The sequence below is a fragment of the Anas acuta genome, chromosome 1 (assembly GCF_963932015.1).
Source record: "Anas acuta chromosome 1, bAnaAcu1.1, whole genome shotgun sequence".
NCBI classification, from domain to species: Eukaryota; Metazoa; Chordata; class Aves; order Anseriformes; family Anatidae; genus Anas; species Anas acuta.
This window is the reverse complement of record NC_088979.1, coordinates 118,525,196-118,543,555: the sequence shown is the minus strand read 5'-3', so window position 1 is coordinate 118,543,555 and position 18,360 is coordinate 118,525,196. Positions and strand designations below refer to the sequence as shown.

General features: G+C 35.8%; 1 protein-coding gene across 45 annotated transcripts in view; it reads left to right on the top strand.

Annotated features, from left to right (window-relative positions):
* The window catches only part of ZBTB20 (zinc finger and BTB domain containing 20), a 526,186-nt gene that overhangs the window by 241,537 nt on the left and 266,289 nt on the right, over nt 1-18,360 (top strand). For 3 of the 45 annotated variants that reach the window (XM_068697472.1, XM_068697238.1, XM_068697352.1), the window contains exon 6: nt 13,260-13,402. The exons of the other annotated variants lie outside the window; for them this stretch is intronic. The gene's annotated coding sequence lies outside the window, so the exon portion shown is untranslated. The remainder of the gene's footprint in view (nt 1-13,259; nt 13,403-18,360) is intronic. 45 annotated transcript variants of the gene reach the window in all.

The window sequence follows — 18,360 nt, the reverse complement described above, 5'->3', positions numbered from 1 at the left end:
TGCAAATCTCACAGCAATTAATCCTTAGAGCAGCTTTTCCCAATTGAAAGAATTAGATATATAGTGTGATGGGAAAGAGGCTCCTGTCCCTGCTATCCCATCCCTGTTGGAGAACTTTTATGCCATGGTTGAGCTGCAAGTCTGCTGGAAGAGCATGAATCCTCAGAGTGCTCCTCCTGTAGGATAAATTTAGGAGATGCTTGGCAGCCATTAGAATGAAAAGATCTAAGTTGTCTTCCTGTCTTTGATAGAGACTTTCTGTGTGGCCACAAAAAAGTCACATCGTTTCTCTCATAATTTTCCTCAATGAGGAATTATAATCATTCCAGACATCTGAGGGTACATTGTGAGGATTAATTCATGAAGATTGTTGAGATATTCAGACGCTATAGTGATGAGTACCACAGAAAAGCCAGAAACAAAAAGCCATCTTATTTCATGCAAGACTTGGATGCAACTCAGTAAACAAGGCTTGGGGCCACACACTGAACAGAGGGGATAAAAAAAGAATATTTGAATTAGTCTCATTCCCTGGATGCTATCCATTATGCAGAACACAAAATATACAATCATAACATGGAAGATTGTATTGTGACACTACAGTTGTTGTGACAGACTTCATTTTGATATTTTCCTACTTCTGAGTGCTTTGCTTTGTGGCCTTAATGTTTTTACTTAATTTTTGAAAGACATCTTTGGGTGTATCATGGACAGCAGACTATCTCCAGCTCCCACAGACATCATTGTGAATCTTGAACACACATTTGAACCTAAGAGGGTATCACTGGTAATGAAATGAGGTAGATGGTTTTCATCTCAGGAATGAATACTGCCACCTCGAATCCAAGCCAGCAAGGAAGAGCTGCTGTATCTGTATCACAAATCTGAAAGAATGCCTTGTTCCCCAAACATTGCTCCTCCTGTTTCACTCTGAAGTCTTTGTCCTTAAAAGAGAGTTTAACTGTAGTTGTACCTGGTAAGGATATTAATCAATACCTAGGAGGTTGACAGAGCAATAGTAAATCATTAGTTGTGGCCATAATCCATGTGCTCCATAAATTCATTTTAAAGCCAGAATCTCTGTGATCTACGTGTTAGCTATGTCGGAGCTTAGCCGCTGTCTGATATGTGTCAGATTGGTTCATTCTGCTGCTTAGAAAGTGGCAGGTGAGCCTTCCTATTTCTTAGTGTAGGGTAGTGTTTTCTGTTTTCGGATCTTTGTTTAATTGACCTGGTAGACCTTTCTGTTGAGATTTTGTCCAATTGCTTTTTGAAACCGTTTTCACTTTTGGCATTGAAAACATCCTGTGCCAGTGAATTCCATGGTTTAATTACATATTGTGTGAAAAAGTACTTCCTTTTGTTTGCCTTAAACCTAGTGCTTGATAACTTCTTTGGACGTTTCCTAGAAATATGTAATGAGAAATATGGAACAGTTATTAGCAGTTCACCTTGTTCTTGTTTGTTATGATTTTATAGAACTCCTTTATACTTTCATCAAGAATTTATTTTTTCAGGGCAAAGAATCCAACTCTTTTTCATCTCTCCTTGCACAGAAGATTTTTCCATACATTTTTGCACATTTTCACGTCTGTTTAGTTTGCTTATACCCTATTTTGCACTGGGAGCTCAAGCCTACATGTAACATTCAGTATGTGAGTCTACTGTGGATTTATTAGAGGGGCATAATTATGTTTTTATTTTTATTTTCTATTTCTTTCTTAATAATCCCAACTTTTTTTTTTACTTTTTTTTTTTTTTTAACCTTTATGATCAATGCTGAGCATTGAGCTGGTGCTTTCATAGATATATCCACAAGGATTCCCTACTCTTTTTCCTACATAGTGATAGCTAATCTAGATCCTATTGTATGAATGTGAGGTCATTTTTTCTATGAATATTGCTATGTGTTATAATAGTTAAAATTTGGTTTTCTCTTAATTGTCTAGTATCTCCATTTTACCAAGTCTTTTTTTCACAACATTTCAGTTTTAGCTTTTGTTGTGGTATATTTTTTTGGTAAGAAGTGTAAATTTTGTTGCGTCACTAGTCTTCTTTCCCTAGTCATTTATGAAAATGTTGAACAGTGTAAGTCTTGCTGCAAATTCTTGCGGGACTCTGGTAGTAATAATCTTCCACTGTAAAAGCTGAATGTTTATTCCTCCCATTTACTGCGCATCTTTGAGACAGTTATTAATCTGAGAGGCTTTTTTCTGTTATGTCATGATAACTTACTTTCTTTTAGAGTCTTTGGTGAGGCTTTTCAATTTTACTATTTCTTTTAGCAACTTGAATTTAGCTACTTGAATCTCTTCCACATACGCCTATTCACTCCTCCTGGGAACTCTGCAAATTTGCAAAACAAGACTTCCTTCTACAAAAAGCTCATGTTGTATCTTCTCTGTTTTATCTGCCCAAGTATTTTTATTATTTTTCTACCAGTCTCTATGTCGTTGATTATAGACTGATCTACATTGGTCTTTCTAAAGTCCTTTTTCCGTTTTTGATATTGCCAGCAAGTCAATTTCTATTATTTTGTTGTACACTAATTTTCTTTTGTTGCACTGATTATGTGCAAGAGTTATTAGTAAAGTTCTTTCATGTCTGATTTTCTTTAGAACTGTTAGATTAGAACCTTTTTTTTTTTTTCCATTGCACATTTTCTCGGACTTTTATAAACTTCTCCATAGGGAACACAAGTACAATGAATTAATTTTGGATTTTTGTTCTGTCAACATTTTTTTCACCTCATCTGTTGGCCTTACAGATTCTGCATAGAGTATTTAAAAAAGTTATTTATGGCTTTAGAAAGTTTTTCTTCAACATTTTCATGGGCCTACTTTATTCTACATACTAAAAAAAATATATATCTTCTGCGTTAAATATGGCTTTCTCTTTTTGGATGGTAACTTTTTACTTCTAGTAAAGAAGCTCATAAAAAAAAAAAAAATCCTGTTAGAGATTTTCTTTTTTCACAGGTGATTATATATTTGTTTTGTGAATTCAGAGTAATGACTAGATATGCATTACTGTAGGACAACTTTAAAAGTTCCTGCATCCAGCGAGATATCAAGCTTCTCTCCTGGAGAATTTTGCCACCTTGCAAAGGATTTTCATCTAAAGTGGCAATCGAATTATGACAGTTTACAATCTAGCATATTCAGGTAAATCAGAATGGCTTCTGGATTTCTTTAGTACCGCAGGCTGTAATTTTCTGTGCCTGCCAGACAAACTGCTGAGATGTTTCTCAAGATGATTGAGGCAGACAACTGGGGGTCAAGATTATTACAGCTACTCTAAGGTAAGGCTTTCCTTCTACTTGTAAGAGACTTGAGTCTCTGATAACATATCTTCTAACAGTAACATCTTAAAGCATTTTACTTTTAACTTTTTTTTTTTCAATTTCCTTTCTACTAGTTTCCTTATTCTAAATATGAGTTTTTTAAAAAACTTTTTTCCCCTGAAATTGCATATTGCTGTAGTAGGTTTTGCTATTATTTTTCAGTCCTATAGATAACTGATTTTACATGCATTATAATCATAAATACAGGATGATTCTTTAATATGAACATTTTAAAGTAGGTTTAGTGTTCTTTTTAGCACTAAATTGCACTTGCTTCTTTTTTTCATAGGTTTTCTAACTAAATGCTGCTTCTCAAATCTTTTTTACAATTCATAGGCATTGTCAGCATTTTGGGAAGATGTTGCATAATATGATTCTAACACCTATCCCTTTCTATGTAGGCCTGGAATTGAAAAAAACATAGTACTTCTTAATTTTAATTTATTCATTTTATTTATATATGCTTTCTTTAATTTCCAGCACCCATCTCTCACCTGTGCATTTTACTCAGTCATTATTATGAAGCGCAACGTACGATGTCTTCTGTAGCAGCTCAAGTTGTGTCATATACAAGTCTTTGAAAAATAGGCATTGCACTTCTCTTATCTCAGTCTTTAGACATTTAGTTTTGTACTGCAATGCTTACATATTTGACCTGGCTGTCTATTTAGATGCTCTGCTTAGAGCGTATTTAGTCTATTGAGGCAGTTCTTTGCTATTCAGTACCTGAGTTTTGCCAACTTGTGTCCTATTCTTTTTTTTTTTTTTACAAAGATAGAGTTCTCATGGCTTCATCCGTAGATGATGCATCTATGCACAATGCACCTGAGGCTCTCACATAGTCTTTTTAAGAGTGGTCCATTTTGCTACAGTTGGAACCATTTCTCTTTTGTAGGATTTTGTAGGTTCTAAAGGAATCTTAAGCTACACTTGTCTTCCCTTGAATGGAGACCAGCTGGGGAGGGGGAAGAAAAAAAGAAGCAAAAATAAAAAGTGAGTTTAATGTAATATCTGACTTGCTGGCATCCTATTCAGACAGTCACTCACTCACTCAACCTGATATACAGCTGGGATCAGAAATTGTCAGATTGTGCTCAAGAAGTAGTTTTACTTTTGTTCTGCATATTGGCTGACACACTTCCCTGTCTTTTGGCTTGTCAAGGGTGCTGCCTCCCACAATCTTGGGGATGCCTCTACCCCAGAGGATGTACAAGACCTGGAAGCTCTCCCAGTAATACATTGTAAAAAATGTTTTAAATGGTTTTCAGAGTACATCAGAATCGCAATTATCTGAAGAACATGGAAAGAACACTGAATAGAACTCGATAATCGCGTTTATGAGTAACCAAAATGCCCTGCATGCCCATGGATCTGTGGAAATAATTAGTAATAGAAGCAATTTACCATTTAATTAATAAATGACAAGGGGCAAAACCTTGTCTGGGTTCACTGAATTTGGATAATTGAGGCTCCACTGTATTTTAGAATCTGAAATATTAACTATTATTCTGTGTGCTTGAGATAATAATCATTTAAAAAATGTGCACATACCAGGATCTAAGTCTTGTTGTGCTATTTCTACAAAACAAGGAAGAATTTCATAATGCCCTACGTGCAAAGATTTGCTCTGCAAGAAAAGTTCATTGTTTTTTGTTTGTTTTTATTTGCCTTTTTTTTTTTTTTGTTTGAAGTCTCCAGAATCTGTGTCCCTTTATATATAGGTCTGTCAATTTTGTATCTGTAACTACATTCAGATGCCAGTAAGGGATTTCACAGGGCAGTGAATAACCCCTCATCAAGAAAAGGAAGAACCAGTGCAGCAGAACATCTTGAAGCTGGTTCTTATCTCAGCAGTCCACAAAGCAATTTGAGATTGATGGAGATAACTTAAATTCTGTAATGAAATAAGAAAGAGATAAGAATTGGGCCCTGTTACAAATAGCCATTCAAAATATGCTGTAGCAAGTGAAAGGATGGGATTGAAGATAGGGGTTCGTGGGTTACAGTACATTCTAATGGTCTTAAATGCTGTAAAGCACTGCTTTGGTACATCTTCAAATATAAGTAATTGAAAAAAGAGTTCCAGACTTCTGCCTTCTTCTGCTTTGCCTGTGTCTCTTGCCATTTTGCATGTTTAACACCTTCCTCTGAGTCATTGAAGCAGGATGGCAGAAGAACAAGGAATGAGCTCCTAAAAGGCAGTGGCCTTAGAATCACTCTCATGCTGTCAAAATGCAATGTTCTTTCCTTCTCTTCTCTCCTTCATGGTATTTGCTGTGATCTGTATTTTCCTCCCTCAAATCTTGTCCATTCTGGCATTGACCGGAGGGATGCTACACAAGAGAACAGCTGTGGTCAAAAACAAGACCCAGCATTTAAATGTGAAAGTAGAGAGAATGGGATGAGTCTAGTCTTCTTCAGTTGGGCTAACTATTGCTAGAAAACTGTTGCTGGAAACATTGTTCTGTACCCAGGAGACTTACCTTAAATCGATTTAATTTGTGCCATCCTTTTCAAATATATCACAATTATCTGAGGACAGGTAGTCTTTGCAGTAGCTTAATTCCAGCCCCACCTGGATGTTTGATTCACAATGAATTGGAGGAACGCACAATTCAAACGTGCTGTGAAGTTCTCGCTGTCAGCATTCTGTCTATTGCTTCTGAAGAGGTAAAAATAAAACCGGTCATTTCATTCAAGTTTTTATTGTGCTTGCGTCAAAAGTGTCACAGACTTTGCTGTGTACAGAAGTCTCTGCTCAAGGAATCCGTTACCGGAAGGCAGGGAGGGTTGTGTCAGAAATGATGAGTTGGCACCATTCATGGTGGTAAGGGAAGCTTGCTTATGCAATGAGCCACATCCTGCCCTCCTAACTCCGTGAGTAGCTCTATTGAAGTCAATGGTAATTACATCTATTTAAATCAGTGGAACTACTTGCATCAATAAGATAAGTAGGATTTGGCCCAAAGGTTGGTTAATATCAATGTTTTTAATCTCTCGTTTTCATAAATGCTATATTCATTCAGCAATATAAAGTGAGGTGAATAAAGAACATTCTGTGCTTTGAATAGTTTGGCATCATACGCAGATAGGGCATGTGATTAATACCATATTGTTGGCTTTGTTCTTTGCTTTTCAGTTGTGGCTGGCAATGTCCTTTTCATAATTGCTGATATCCCCCTGAGCCTATATAATCACTCTCTCCAGCTTTTCTACGATGCCCTTAGATTTTTCCTGCACTAAGTGTAATAAGTTTTTGTATTCACTTATCCCCATAATGTGTTTCTGATATACTACTCTGACGTGGTCAGAACTGATGTGGTACAATGTATTGACCTGACAAAGTTTCCAACCCAGACAACTTACCCGTATATTCATGTGCATAACCATCAGGCTGCAGAGTCATGCTCTGTGGTTGTGCCTCTGGGAAAATCTGTGGAACTGCTGCACAGCAGTTCAGTCAGTGATGTTAGATAGGAAATGTTGCTTGGATTTGAGAGAGTAGACTTGTTACCTCAAAATAATTGAATTAGAGGCTAAATAATAAAAATGGAGAATTTCTGTTCTCATTGTAGACTTAGAAACATAGATGCCTTGTTGGAGCATGACAATCCTCATATTTTCTACTGAAAACAGCCAATATAAGATGCTATTATTAAAGCAGAATTATGATTCATGTAGAAACGTGACCCAGCAATCAAGTCACTGAAGTTACATTCTGTTTTTGGAGTTGGTAAAATTAAATAGTTAAAGGTATGAGCCTCATTCTTTATGTATATATATTTTTTTCAGTAAGTAATATCTAGTGTATTTCTTTTCCTCCAGTGAGTTTCCTGACAGCATTTAACTTCTTGGATGGCCGTTTGTTGTCACTAGGAAACTCCTTTTGTAAAGCAGACTGTAAGGACTGGTAGCTGTCTGTGCTATTTAGTGTGCATCAATGAAGTGAAAGCCTTACCACAATCAGAAAAGATTCATTAATGTGCCATGAAATTCTGCACTGCCTTCTCACAAGAGATTTCCGTTTTGTTAAACTCTCACTGATGTGACACTCAGGACCAGAGTCTGCTTTCAAATAAATGTGAGGTCATTTGACTGGCATTAAAGGATTTTTACTGATGTAACAGCAGAATGCATAATTTATGACTACACATAAAGTGAGAAATACCACCAATATTATAATTGTTACATAGGTAAACTTGCTTGCATTCATAGCAGTAATCCATTTATTGATTTATTAGCATTAATTCCCCTAAGAAAATTCAGAAAATCTCCCTACATATATGCCCCAGGGTGTTCTTTGGAAGACTCTGTGAAATTTCCTGGAAGTCATTAAAAATCTAAAGCCATGCAGCTCCCTACTTATACTGTAGGCAGTGTTGGTACATATGTCACTATGGTGCAATTTGCTCAGTTTTCCTGGATGTTTGAGATACCTACTGGTAATACACAGAAAGGGGAGATAAGATTTGGATCAGCAGCTGAGGAACATGAAGGATTTGTCCCTGTGAAACCAGTAAACTATTACTCAAGCCTTTGCGCAATGAAGTATTGTACATGTTTACAGGTGCTGTAAATACTAGCCTTCTTGCAAGTTGCATCTTGAATTCTTTATCCAGCTACGCATATATTGATGACACACTTTAAAGGAGTTCATGAAAGCTGATATATGATCGATCAATATTCTAAGAATATTTTTGATATGGGTAGTACATATTATACACTTTGTTGGCATATCACAGATGAATCTATAGGTTGTTATAAACACCACCTAGTTTGTTCCACGTGGTCCTTTATAAACTTTAATAAGCCATTTATTGAGCCCTTTATTGATCATCTTCTAAACCTTCAAAAGTAGTCGTAGTAAAAGTATGATCACCTGGCCATGTAAGGAATTTAAAGGTTCTGAGCCGAGAATAGAAGATGGACAGTCCAAATGCAAATTCTTCTTAACATGGAATTGGACAGTAATGATAAAAACTCTTTTTAAATTGCACTGCTGTCCAAGCATTTCTTCTAATCAATTGTTGTAGAGCATATTTTTTAGCAATCACATCTGAAAAGATTCTCGCTTGTAGATACTTACAGAAATCTCAAGAAGGCAAATTAATTTTAATTCTGAGCAGCTGAAAATTCAGTAGCACTGTGCTCTAGTAAAAGCTTGGAAAGATTGATATGCCTGAGAATACTGTCTTTTAAAATTAGCATCTTGTAGACTGGTGGAAAGCCAAATGATTCTGATTCTGTTGTTATATTTATCCATTATCGATTTTCCTCATATTTCTGAGGAGTTCAGAATATGGCCCCCATATTTCTGAGGAGATCAGAGTTAGTGAGTGAAAGACAAAACTGGTGTTTGCTGTTTTCCTGTTCATAGCTTTTTCATGTGTGACTGGTTTTAATTCTTAAGAACATAGGTAGCTACACAGACATCCAATTGGGCCTGTCCAAAATGAGGTTTTCTAGCAGAGGCTTCTGTTTTCTAGGCTTCGAAGCCTGAATGAAATTATTATTGTTTTATCTCTTTCTGTGCTGAAATTGTTGTGACTGTTTCGAGTTCCTATTTGTACCAAAGGGAAATAATGGAAAGATGTTTAGGAATTATATAATTATTTTATATCTGCTTGTAAATAAACGTACTTGTGGGAATTTAAGGTAGGCAAGAGGAGCTTCATATTAGTATTATTGATGTAAATCAGTTGGGTAGTATCTGTTCATTCGCATGTTGGAATTTCAGAAGAGTCTGTTAGCCTAGAAAAATAAATCTTGTTGAATGGGTGCAGAAAATCATTACTTCTATCCCTGACTTATTTACATCAGATGGATAAAAGAGTTGTTAGGCTTTGTTGAAATGCAGAATGAAGATTTGATTTCAGCAATGTAAAGCAAGGTGACGTGTCAAGATAGGCAGAACTGATGTGTATAGATTATGGTGACCTGAGTATCAGTTTCCAGCAGCTATCATAAACAAAGTACACGATAAAGGATGTGACTTCTGCTGCTCACAATGGTGTTCAGTATGCTTTTATGCATACTCAGTCTTCTACCTGTTAAGTTTACAGGACCTACAGGCAAGCTTTATATTTCTGGACAGGACCAAGTCAAATAAAGCCATGCACAAGGAAATATTTCAATACATTTTGAAGTAACTTAGTATCTGAAAAGAAAATTTCATAGAATCATTGAGGTCAGAAGGGATCAATGTAGATTATCTACTCTAATTCTTCTGTTCAATGCAGCATCACCTAAAGCACATTGGCCAGCGTTGTGTCCTGTTAAATTTTGAATAGCGCCAAGGATGGAGACTCCCCAGTCTCTCTGCGCAACCATCCAGTGGTTGACCACCCTCACAGTCAAAACTTTTTTCTTATGTTTAAGGGGAATTTCCTGCATTTAGGTTTGTGCTTGTTTTCTGTTGTTCTTTCACTGGATAGCTTGGAGAAGGGCTTGGCTGTCTTCTTTACTTACCCATATCAGGTATTTTCTGTACATCGATAAGGTTCCACTTGAGTCTTCAACATAACTCCTCAGGATAATTACCCACAAAAGCCCTATTTGGTGTCTTTTCAGTGCCTACTACAGAAAGGAAGATACTTTTCTTTCATTGTGAAATGAGGCAAGTGATTTGTAACGTTTCTCCAAGAAAGCTGGGATGATCAGTTAAAGTTAACAGAGATAGGATTAAGATAGTTTCCTAAAGTTTTTTGCCAGCATTTTATTTGTTGACGCAAATCATTATTTTGGTCAAAATGATCTACAGACCTAAACAACTGGTTTCTACTGGCTTCCAAAGAGAAATAAGGCTGCTTTTTTTTCCTGTATTCAAAGAGCCACAGATTATTTGAGGACAATAAAGAACTAGAACATCCTGAAAAGATACATCAAGCTCAGTGCTAAAGCCCTGGAGCATTGCCATTTGGGAAGGTCTTTTATAATATTTTGAAATTCATTTGCTGATATCTCAGTTTCAAGAGTTTATTTTGTTCTTCAGTCATCTATAGTACTTGGGAATGCTTCAAAAAAAAAAAAAAAACACCTCTATGCATGCATTGTGCTAAGCTAGGCATTCCTGCAGCCTTCAAATTTTAGTACAGATTTGTTGTTTCTTTTACTGAATTTTCTAAGTTAGAATTCTATCCTTCTGTTATGGGTTAAATAGTTGAGATAGTGCTGTAATGGCATATTTCAGGAAGATGCTGCCTACTGTCTTTCCAAATTTTAATTGCTGTTGGCAAAATAGGAGAGCTTCTTTTGTGTAGAGAGATGATAATAGGACCAAACTGTACTTGTATATATACAACTTAAGTTTTTGTTTGTTAGAAAGCACTATTGATCAGTTGTTGCTGATGAGATTTCAGTCTTTTCTAAGAAAAACTGCTAAACAGACTTGGTTGGTTTACAATGTGCATGTCATTTTTCAAGTTTGTCCTACTACACTTGACAAAATATTTTCTTTTTATAATTTTTCATTACTGTTTGCCTGTTGAGAAATTGAACAATTATTTTCTTTCTTTTCATCTTTAAGTAAGCATTGTTGATTCTAAAATTGTGATTGTACTTGTTAGTATGTGGCCTGTATATTTTACTTGCTTTAAGTCCAATATATCTGGGGCAGTTTCAAATTTGTTGAGATTAATTAGGAATTGGGTGTTTACCACTTTGGCTTAGGTGGTCTCATCAACTAAGGCCTAGTATGTGCATAGATTTTATACTAATATAATTGATCTGATTAAAAGGATTGATGTTTTTTCTGAAGCAATTATACTAGATCAACTTAATGCATGGATATAGTTATACTAATACAAGATTGAGTTATATACCTTTTCGACTGCATCAGCATGAAATTACGTGACTAGTTTGTTGTGGCAAGGATAGGCCTTAAGTTTTTAAATTTTAATTTATTTGGAAGTAGAGGTTTCCTTTATCTAGTTTGAATTTTAACATACCATTAAATCTTCTCCAAGAAATAATACAGTATGTTTAAGATCATAGATACCAATTAGGAAATCTAGTGGAAGGATTCCTAAGGAGCGATAGATGTATGTCAGATATTAAGATATATTGGCAGACAATGTGCCAAGAATGGAGAGGTATTTATGTATTAACATAGCTGTTCTCCTTCAAGCAATAGAAGATGTATTAGACATTTGTCCCAGCCTATATTTTTTTTAGTACATTGTATACAGAGAAAGGTAGATGCATTTCTTGAACTCTGGTAATATTCACTCTCTTTGTCAAAAGAAGGAGGGAGTTTGCATTAAACAGATCCCTTTTATGTTCTACCTACAGAATTTCAAAGAATGCTGAACAAATGAGGTAGGAGTTTGTACTTTTGTGCATCAAAGAAATGCTTAAATAGTTTCTTATATGTATAAAGGTACAATGTAAGGCACAGTTTCTCAAAGAGAAACTATATTCTGTAATCAATCTGTTGCCACCTCAATAATTAAATAATACTTTTCAATTTGGAGATGCTCTTAAACACGCTAAAACTGTAAAATATCCTGCTGAGAAAAAAATGAATGGACTGTTTGCTAAATGGTCACTGCTAAGAATAGCATAAATGTAGGCTCATTACAGTTATCACAGGATTGTTATTTTTAGCCGTATGGTAGTATTTTCATAATAGATCCTACCAGATTGGTGGTGGTCAGATAATACAGAAGTTAACTAAAAATCTTTTCTCTTCTTTTTCAAATTAGCATTTTATTTCTAGATAGATAAACTTTTCGAGTACTGTCGATGTCATGTCACTACATATATTGTGCTGCTTAGTTAAAAAAAACTAGCAAGTAACTTGCTAGAGGAAAGAGGAAAGAATGATATTTTGTAAATTTTAAAATGGTTAAGTTAGTCATCAGTGGGTAAGGAATGACTTTAACAGTGAGGAAAGTTTGAACTGAGTTTTGTTCAATAGCTGCAGTTGATTTTAATGATCAAGAAACTGGAGTATTAAGACCAAACAGAAATTAAGTGAAGATATGTAGAAAATTTGGTCTAAACAGAAAATAGATACATACTATATTTAAACTCTTTCTTGTCTGTAGATTATCTAAAAACCTTTTCAAATGGACCATCGAATACCTGTTAAACATTAAATTACTACAGGACCAGTTTCCAGATATTATCAAGTGGATGAAAGAATAATTATCCAGCATTCTTTGATTTAGGAAGTAGTATTTCTGTTTTAATTAGCCAACACAATCTTGACATAAAACGTTTTTTTAAGGGTGTTTTTTTTCTTTGTGATACTGAGTTGCAGGATTTTAGAACTTTGTGTTTTTAAATATACCCTAATATTTTATTTTTTTATTTTTTTATTTTTTTGTCCATGAAGGATATTGTCAATATACTTACTGTGTGGATTTCTGTGTAGACTTTCTTAGACTTGAATACAGTTTTTTACACCTGTAAAAAGAGAAGATATGTTGTGTGGTCAATTTTGAAATTTTTGGTCTTTTGGGTAAGGTTGCCTTTTTCAACTGCCCTTCATAACCAGTAGGTTCTCTTTATGTTTGTGTCTTATCTCTGTAGTCTTATATATCCAATAGGTTTTGGCTCAGGGTTTCCTACTCCCTTCAGAGAGCCCAGAGGTAACATGTTGAATCGACAGTTCATTTTCACTGTCTTACAAGGAACTGGAAACCCAAAATACAGCTTCTCCAATGAGAGAAACAGATGTCCCTGGTGACTGTGTTGCTTGGCTTTGTTGTTATCTTGTACAACCTCCTCCTCCAACACACCTGTGAGATGATAGGATGGGAACAAATGAAGTACTGAATTAAGACGTGAAGACCATGCAGTGGACACATGCTATAATCTGTTTCCATAACTAGCCTAATGCAGGCTTTATCACGTTACAACATCACAGAGACCTTAGTATCAGAGACTAAAGTTCAGTCAACTCCTTTTGCAGCTCTAATAGACTTAGCAGAAGCCTAGCTAGCAGGAAAATGGTTGAGATGGACCTAGCTCTGACCACAGTGACGGGACAGACCAACTGGAACTCTGCCTAGTGACGTGGGGAAGCATGGCATGCTGGTTTCTGCTAACAAGAAGGTGAATACCCCCGTTTATCCTCTGGTAATTCGGGAAAACGCTGTTTATTCTTAAGGCCCGGGGAAGCGCACTACTAATGTTTGGACTTAAAACTGCCAGATTGACCTGGATCTGGAGTCACACCTTGTTCTTTCCCTCTAGGGGATTGTCTCCTGAACTGGTACAGGGTGACTCAACTCTGGCCTCTTTAATGAATAGCCTGAGGGAAACTGCTAGTGGTACCAACGGGGAATCAGGCTGCAGACAGGCTGGCAGTGATTTCACAGCTGTGCCAAGCGAGCTTACACAGAAAAACTCTAGGCAAAATAACAGTCAAAATTGTTACTGCTTGCAAAGCTACGGCAACAGACTAACGTAAAGGAACCCAATTATATACAGTCCTCTTTAGAAGGCAGCCTACTGAATAATAAACCTTCCTACAGCCAGCAAGGCATATTCATTTAATTGTTTATGATTTTCTTTGTGTATGTGTCTTCATTTTATGTTGTGTATGCTGCATATGTTTATATTTATACAAATCTTACTGTTGAACAGAAGCCTACTGTAAGTATGCATATTTTTGGGTATACCCGTATGTGTGTTTATATATGCCTGTATATTTGTGTGCACGCACGCGTGTGTGTATATATATGTCTGTGTGTATGAGAAACAGATGCACTGTAGGCAGATAAAGCAGATAAATATAGATTCAAATAGAAGCATAAGCCTATAAATATAGGCACTATATAGAGTGAAAGCAAGCAGATCAGCACAGTTTTATTATTACTTTCATTCTGTATGATGAACGAGTAGCTGACATTGAAATGACTGGGGAGATGACACTGTTGGCTTTCAGCAAACGTAGTAAAAAGGTAAGGGAACTTTTATTTCCAATATGAGTAGCAATTAAGACAGAAGATTTACCGTCTCTAATTATTTGCTTAATGCAAGCTATTGTATAGTTTCTTCCAGAATTGAAGACAGAATGAAAACAGCATAACATTTCTAATTTTACCTTAAAATAAGTAAATAAAATAAAAATCCTGACCCACAGTCTGAGAAAGTGCAAGCTCTAGTTTCTATTTTTACAGTAAGCCTCACACACGGTGTTTGTCAACTTTCTGCTGCTGCTGTACCCAGACAAACTTCTGTGGCAGAATATTGGGAAAAACATTTAAGTTCACAGCAAAATTAACTTAAATAGTTTGTGTGTGTGGATGTATGTATCTTAGCCTTCTGTTTGCAAATTTCTGATGCCAGTTTTTTGCAGTCAGCTTTCTCTCTGTTGTAGCAATTTCTCTTTGGCTAATCCATAGCTGTAATATAGGTAGTTAGAGTCAAGAAGGTCTAAATCCCATAAGAAATGAAGAAAACCACTGTAGCTGTTCTGGGTGACCTGGAAAGCCTTTATTATTATTATTATTATTATTATTATTATTATTGTTATATAACATTTTGATGAGGGTGATCAGATAAATCAGCAGCTGAGAGTTTGGCATTCTGTTTTCAGCTCTGCCACTTGCTTAGCTTGGGATCTTACACAAATTGTGTGCTTATTTTCCCATTTGTAAGTGGAATGGATAATAATTATGTCACAGGGTTGGGTAACTGAATAATACCTTATTTTGTTAAAAGGTCTCACAGTTTCATTGGAACTACTCATGGAACAAGGTGCTTAATATGAGTGCATCTTTTTTTTACAAGGTGCTCTGACAGTCTTGGAGAAAAATTAAGATATAATGGTACAAAAGACAGTTGCTGCTGCTTTGTAGTGTGTTACAAATTATTCACTGATTTTTAATTTATTTACTTGTTTTCAAAATATGTCATTAGCTGATGAGTATTGTCACGTTTCTGTATTCTGAACAACTCTCGGCAAAGCAGGAGAGAGGTAAATGCCACTATGTATGCACACTCAGACCAACAATACTCAATAAGACAAAACATAACCAAAGACAGAAAATTAAAATGTCAAGTGGTGGAAGCCTTGCTGTCATATTCAGCTCATGTAACTCTCACTTTCTTATACTATCTAGTCTGAGCTAATTTCCTCAATGGATAAAGAAAGAAAGGCAGCTTAGAGCATCTTAGTGCATTCTGAACTTGTTGCACAGTTTGCTGCAAGCCATTTCTTTTTCAGCTTTCTTATTTTGCTGCCTAAAAATAAGCTCTTCCGGGTATATTTTAACATTTAGATATCCAGGTTAGACCCCAATTTCCAGTCACCTAGGTGCTTTAAAAAAAATAAAATAAAAAAATTGATCTTGGAGTCATGTGAAGTACCCTATGAAGGTGCTTATTTTTTTGACGTACCTATTGAGATACTTGAATAAAAGACAAAGAGGAGTTTGGAGTCATACAGATACGAACAATGAGAACCTCTGGGGAAATCTGCAACTGCTGATATAGGAGGCATTGGCACCTTTGCATTTCCTTGAGCTAGTAGGGCTGTTTTGTAAAGCAGGGCCTTGCAGACTTTGTCCAGGTGCTAGAGGTGACGGTGGCAGAAGCAGCAGCTCTCTCCTTTGGGCTGGAGGAGGTGTTCAGCTGTTCCAGCAGCTTTCATGTGCCGTGGGGTACTGCCTTGCACTCCTCAAACTTGTGACCCACCCTTTGTCTGCACATCCCTGAGTTATTCAGGCCCCTGTAGGATCAAACCTGTGTAGTATAGGGGTGATATTTGAGAGGAATGAGGTGAATGAATGTGATGAATTACAGTACTTCAAAGATAAACAAACATTATCATCTATCCTGCAAACTCCTTTGGGTCTCTTCTAGTCTCTTCATATTCTGCTACCTATTATAACATCCAGAAGAGCTTCAAAATAGGATTTTGAATTTAGGGACCAAAACAAAATTTAAGGTTTGTTCAACAGAGCCCCCAGCTACTGTATGGTCTTTTCAAAATCTCATCGGGAATATCTGGTAGGGAAGTTATGCTATCCCTGAAAGCGTTCACAGTGATTTCTGATTTTTGTCTTCTGTATCCCTTCTCCTTTCTCTCCTTAATTCTGTTACATTAATAATTCCTCGCCAGATTAAATTATAACAGTAGATTACATTTGCAGTAGGGAAAGTAAATTTAAATATATAGATAAATATTTGCACATGATCTCAGTCCTTGTATGTACCGATTTTAGTCTGGATTGGGTCATTGTAGCTGAGTTACAGAGTCTTGAAAAATGAGGTTTATTATGGAAACACTGACATAATCTCACTTCTTTTGGTTTTGGCAGACATGGCAATAATATCCAGAGACCATTTTTCTGCCTCTAAGTTCTTTGCTAGTCTCCTTGGCCTTTGCTTTCCGAGTCTTTGCCAATTTTACTGCCATTCATTTCAACTAAAACTGTCTTGGAAATATGTTGGTCTGCAGGAACCATTAGGAAATACACCATTACACATGTTTAGTTGGCTGGTTGGGAGGTGGGGAAAATTTAGTAACTTTTGCTGTGTCATGGTCATTTCCAAAATGGTGGAGTCCTAAAGGTTCGTGTGAAACAGCAGCCTATAGGAAAAAAAATCAAAGTAAATTGCCAAGAAAAGCATATTTGTTGCGAGTTTCTTTCATTGCAAGGAAAATCATGTTGCAAGAGGTCTGCAAAAGGTTTATTGATTCTTTAATTAGCAAGACGAGTTGGCAAGCATCTCTAATGTATTTATTTTTTGTCTCTATCGTTTTAATATTTTTTTATTATTCATTTTGCCATTAAAAGCCCATGACAACCTAGCACCATGCTTATCTCCTCCTACAGTCATTAAAAAGACAGAAACCGTACTGAGAAACATTAAGTTTTCATGCAAAATCATGAAATTCTAGAGTAATAACTTGTTTATAACCTTAGTCTCTCCCTTATGATACAGTCTTTACTGAGAAGTCACATTGCTTTTCAGCAAATACAGAGCTATGGAATCTTTGATACATGTAAATGGGATCTGCAATTAATGTGTTTCTCTTATCAACAAGCAGACAAAAAAAAAATAATCCCAAGCTCCAAAGAACTCCTCTGTATAGTGACAAATAAACCTACTTTGAAGGTATGTTTTGTTGTAGGGAGAATGTGTATCAGAAGTTAAAAACTGTTACTTACCCCAATGCAAAAACAAGACAGTTTGTTAGCACTAACAAAATTTATGTTTTGATTTTCTGACCTAAGTATGTGTATATGATGCCCTTTGTAAAATATTTAGTAGGATTTCATAACTGTGTGGACTTTTTAGAACTATAATGTTTTCATCCTAGTAAAAAACTTATTCTTGAAACTTGAAACTAGCCAGTATTGGCTTTATAAGCTTTGAGTCCATTCATATTTTCAATTTTTAATGCTTTATACTATAGATAGTTTAATCTCTTTTCTTCACATTTCTTTTAAGTCTCTGGATGTTCTTCTTTTCACATTCCCTACATGCAAAACAGATGAACTTTTGTTTATTCAAGATCTCATGGAATTGCATATGAGGTAAACATTAAGAATAGAAAATTTGCACAGCAGTTTCCAACATTTTTGAGTGATTGAAGGCAAGATGATTTTAATGGAAACTTTTGTCAGCTTGATAGCCCCTGAAGTACAATGTACATGAGAACTGAACTCCATAATTTCTGTCCCCATATTTTTATTGGATTGTGATCTCTGTCTGAGCCTGTTACGTGCCGTCCGCTGCTGGATGCTTAAAATCTAGCATTCAGACTAGTGCTTAAATATATGTCTGCTCTGGATGTTGGTTAAACAAGCATAGCACTGTTGGAACTGCTCTTATTGACATGAGAGCTTGCTTTGCCCTAGCTGGCATTTCTTTATTTTCTCTGTGTATCTCTTTTATATAACATCCCATGAGATTAATATATTTTAAGCTTCTACACTGCATCCCCGTTGAGGACATACACAACTTAAGAACTAACTTTAAGTGTGTATTAATTGATGCTGAAACTTTCTTCTTCACATGTAGTCTATTCAGAAGAAAGAAGGTTAGGAAATATT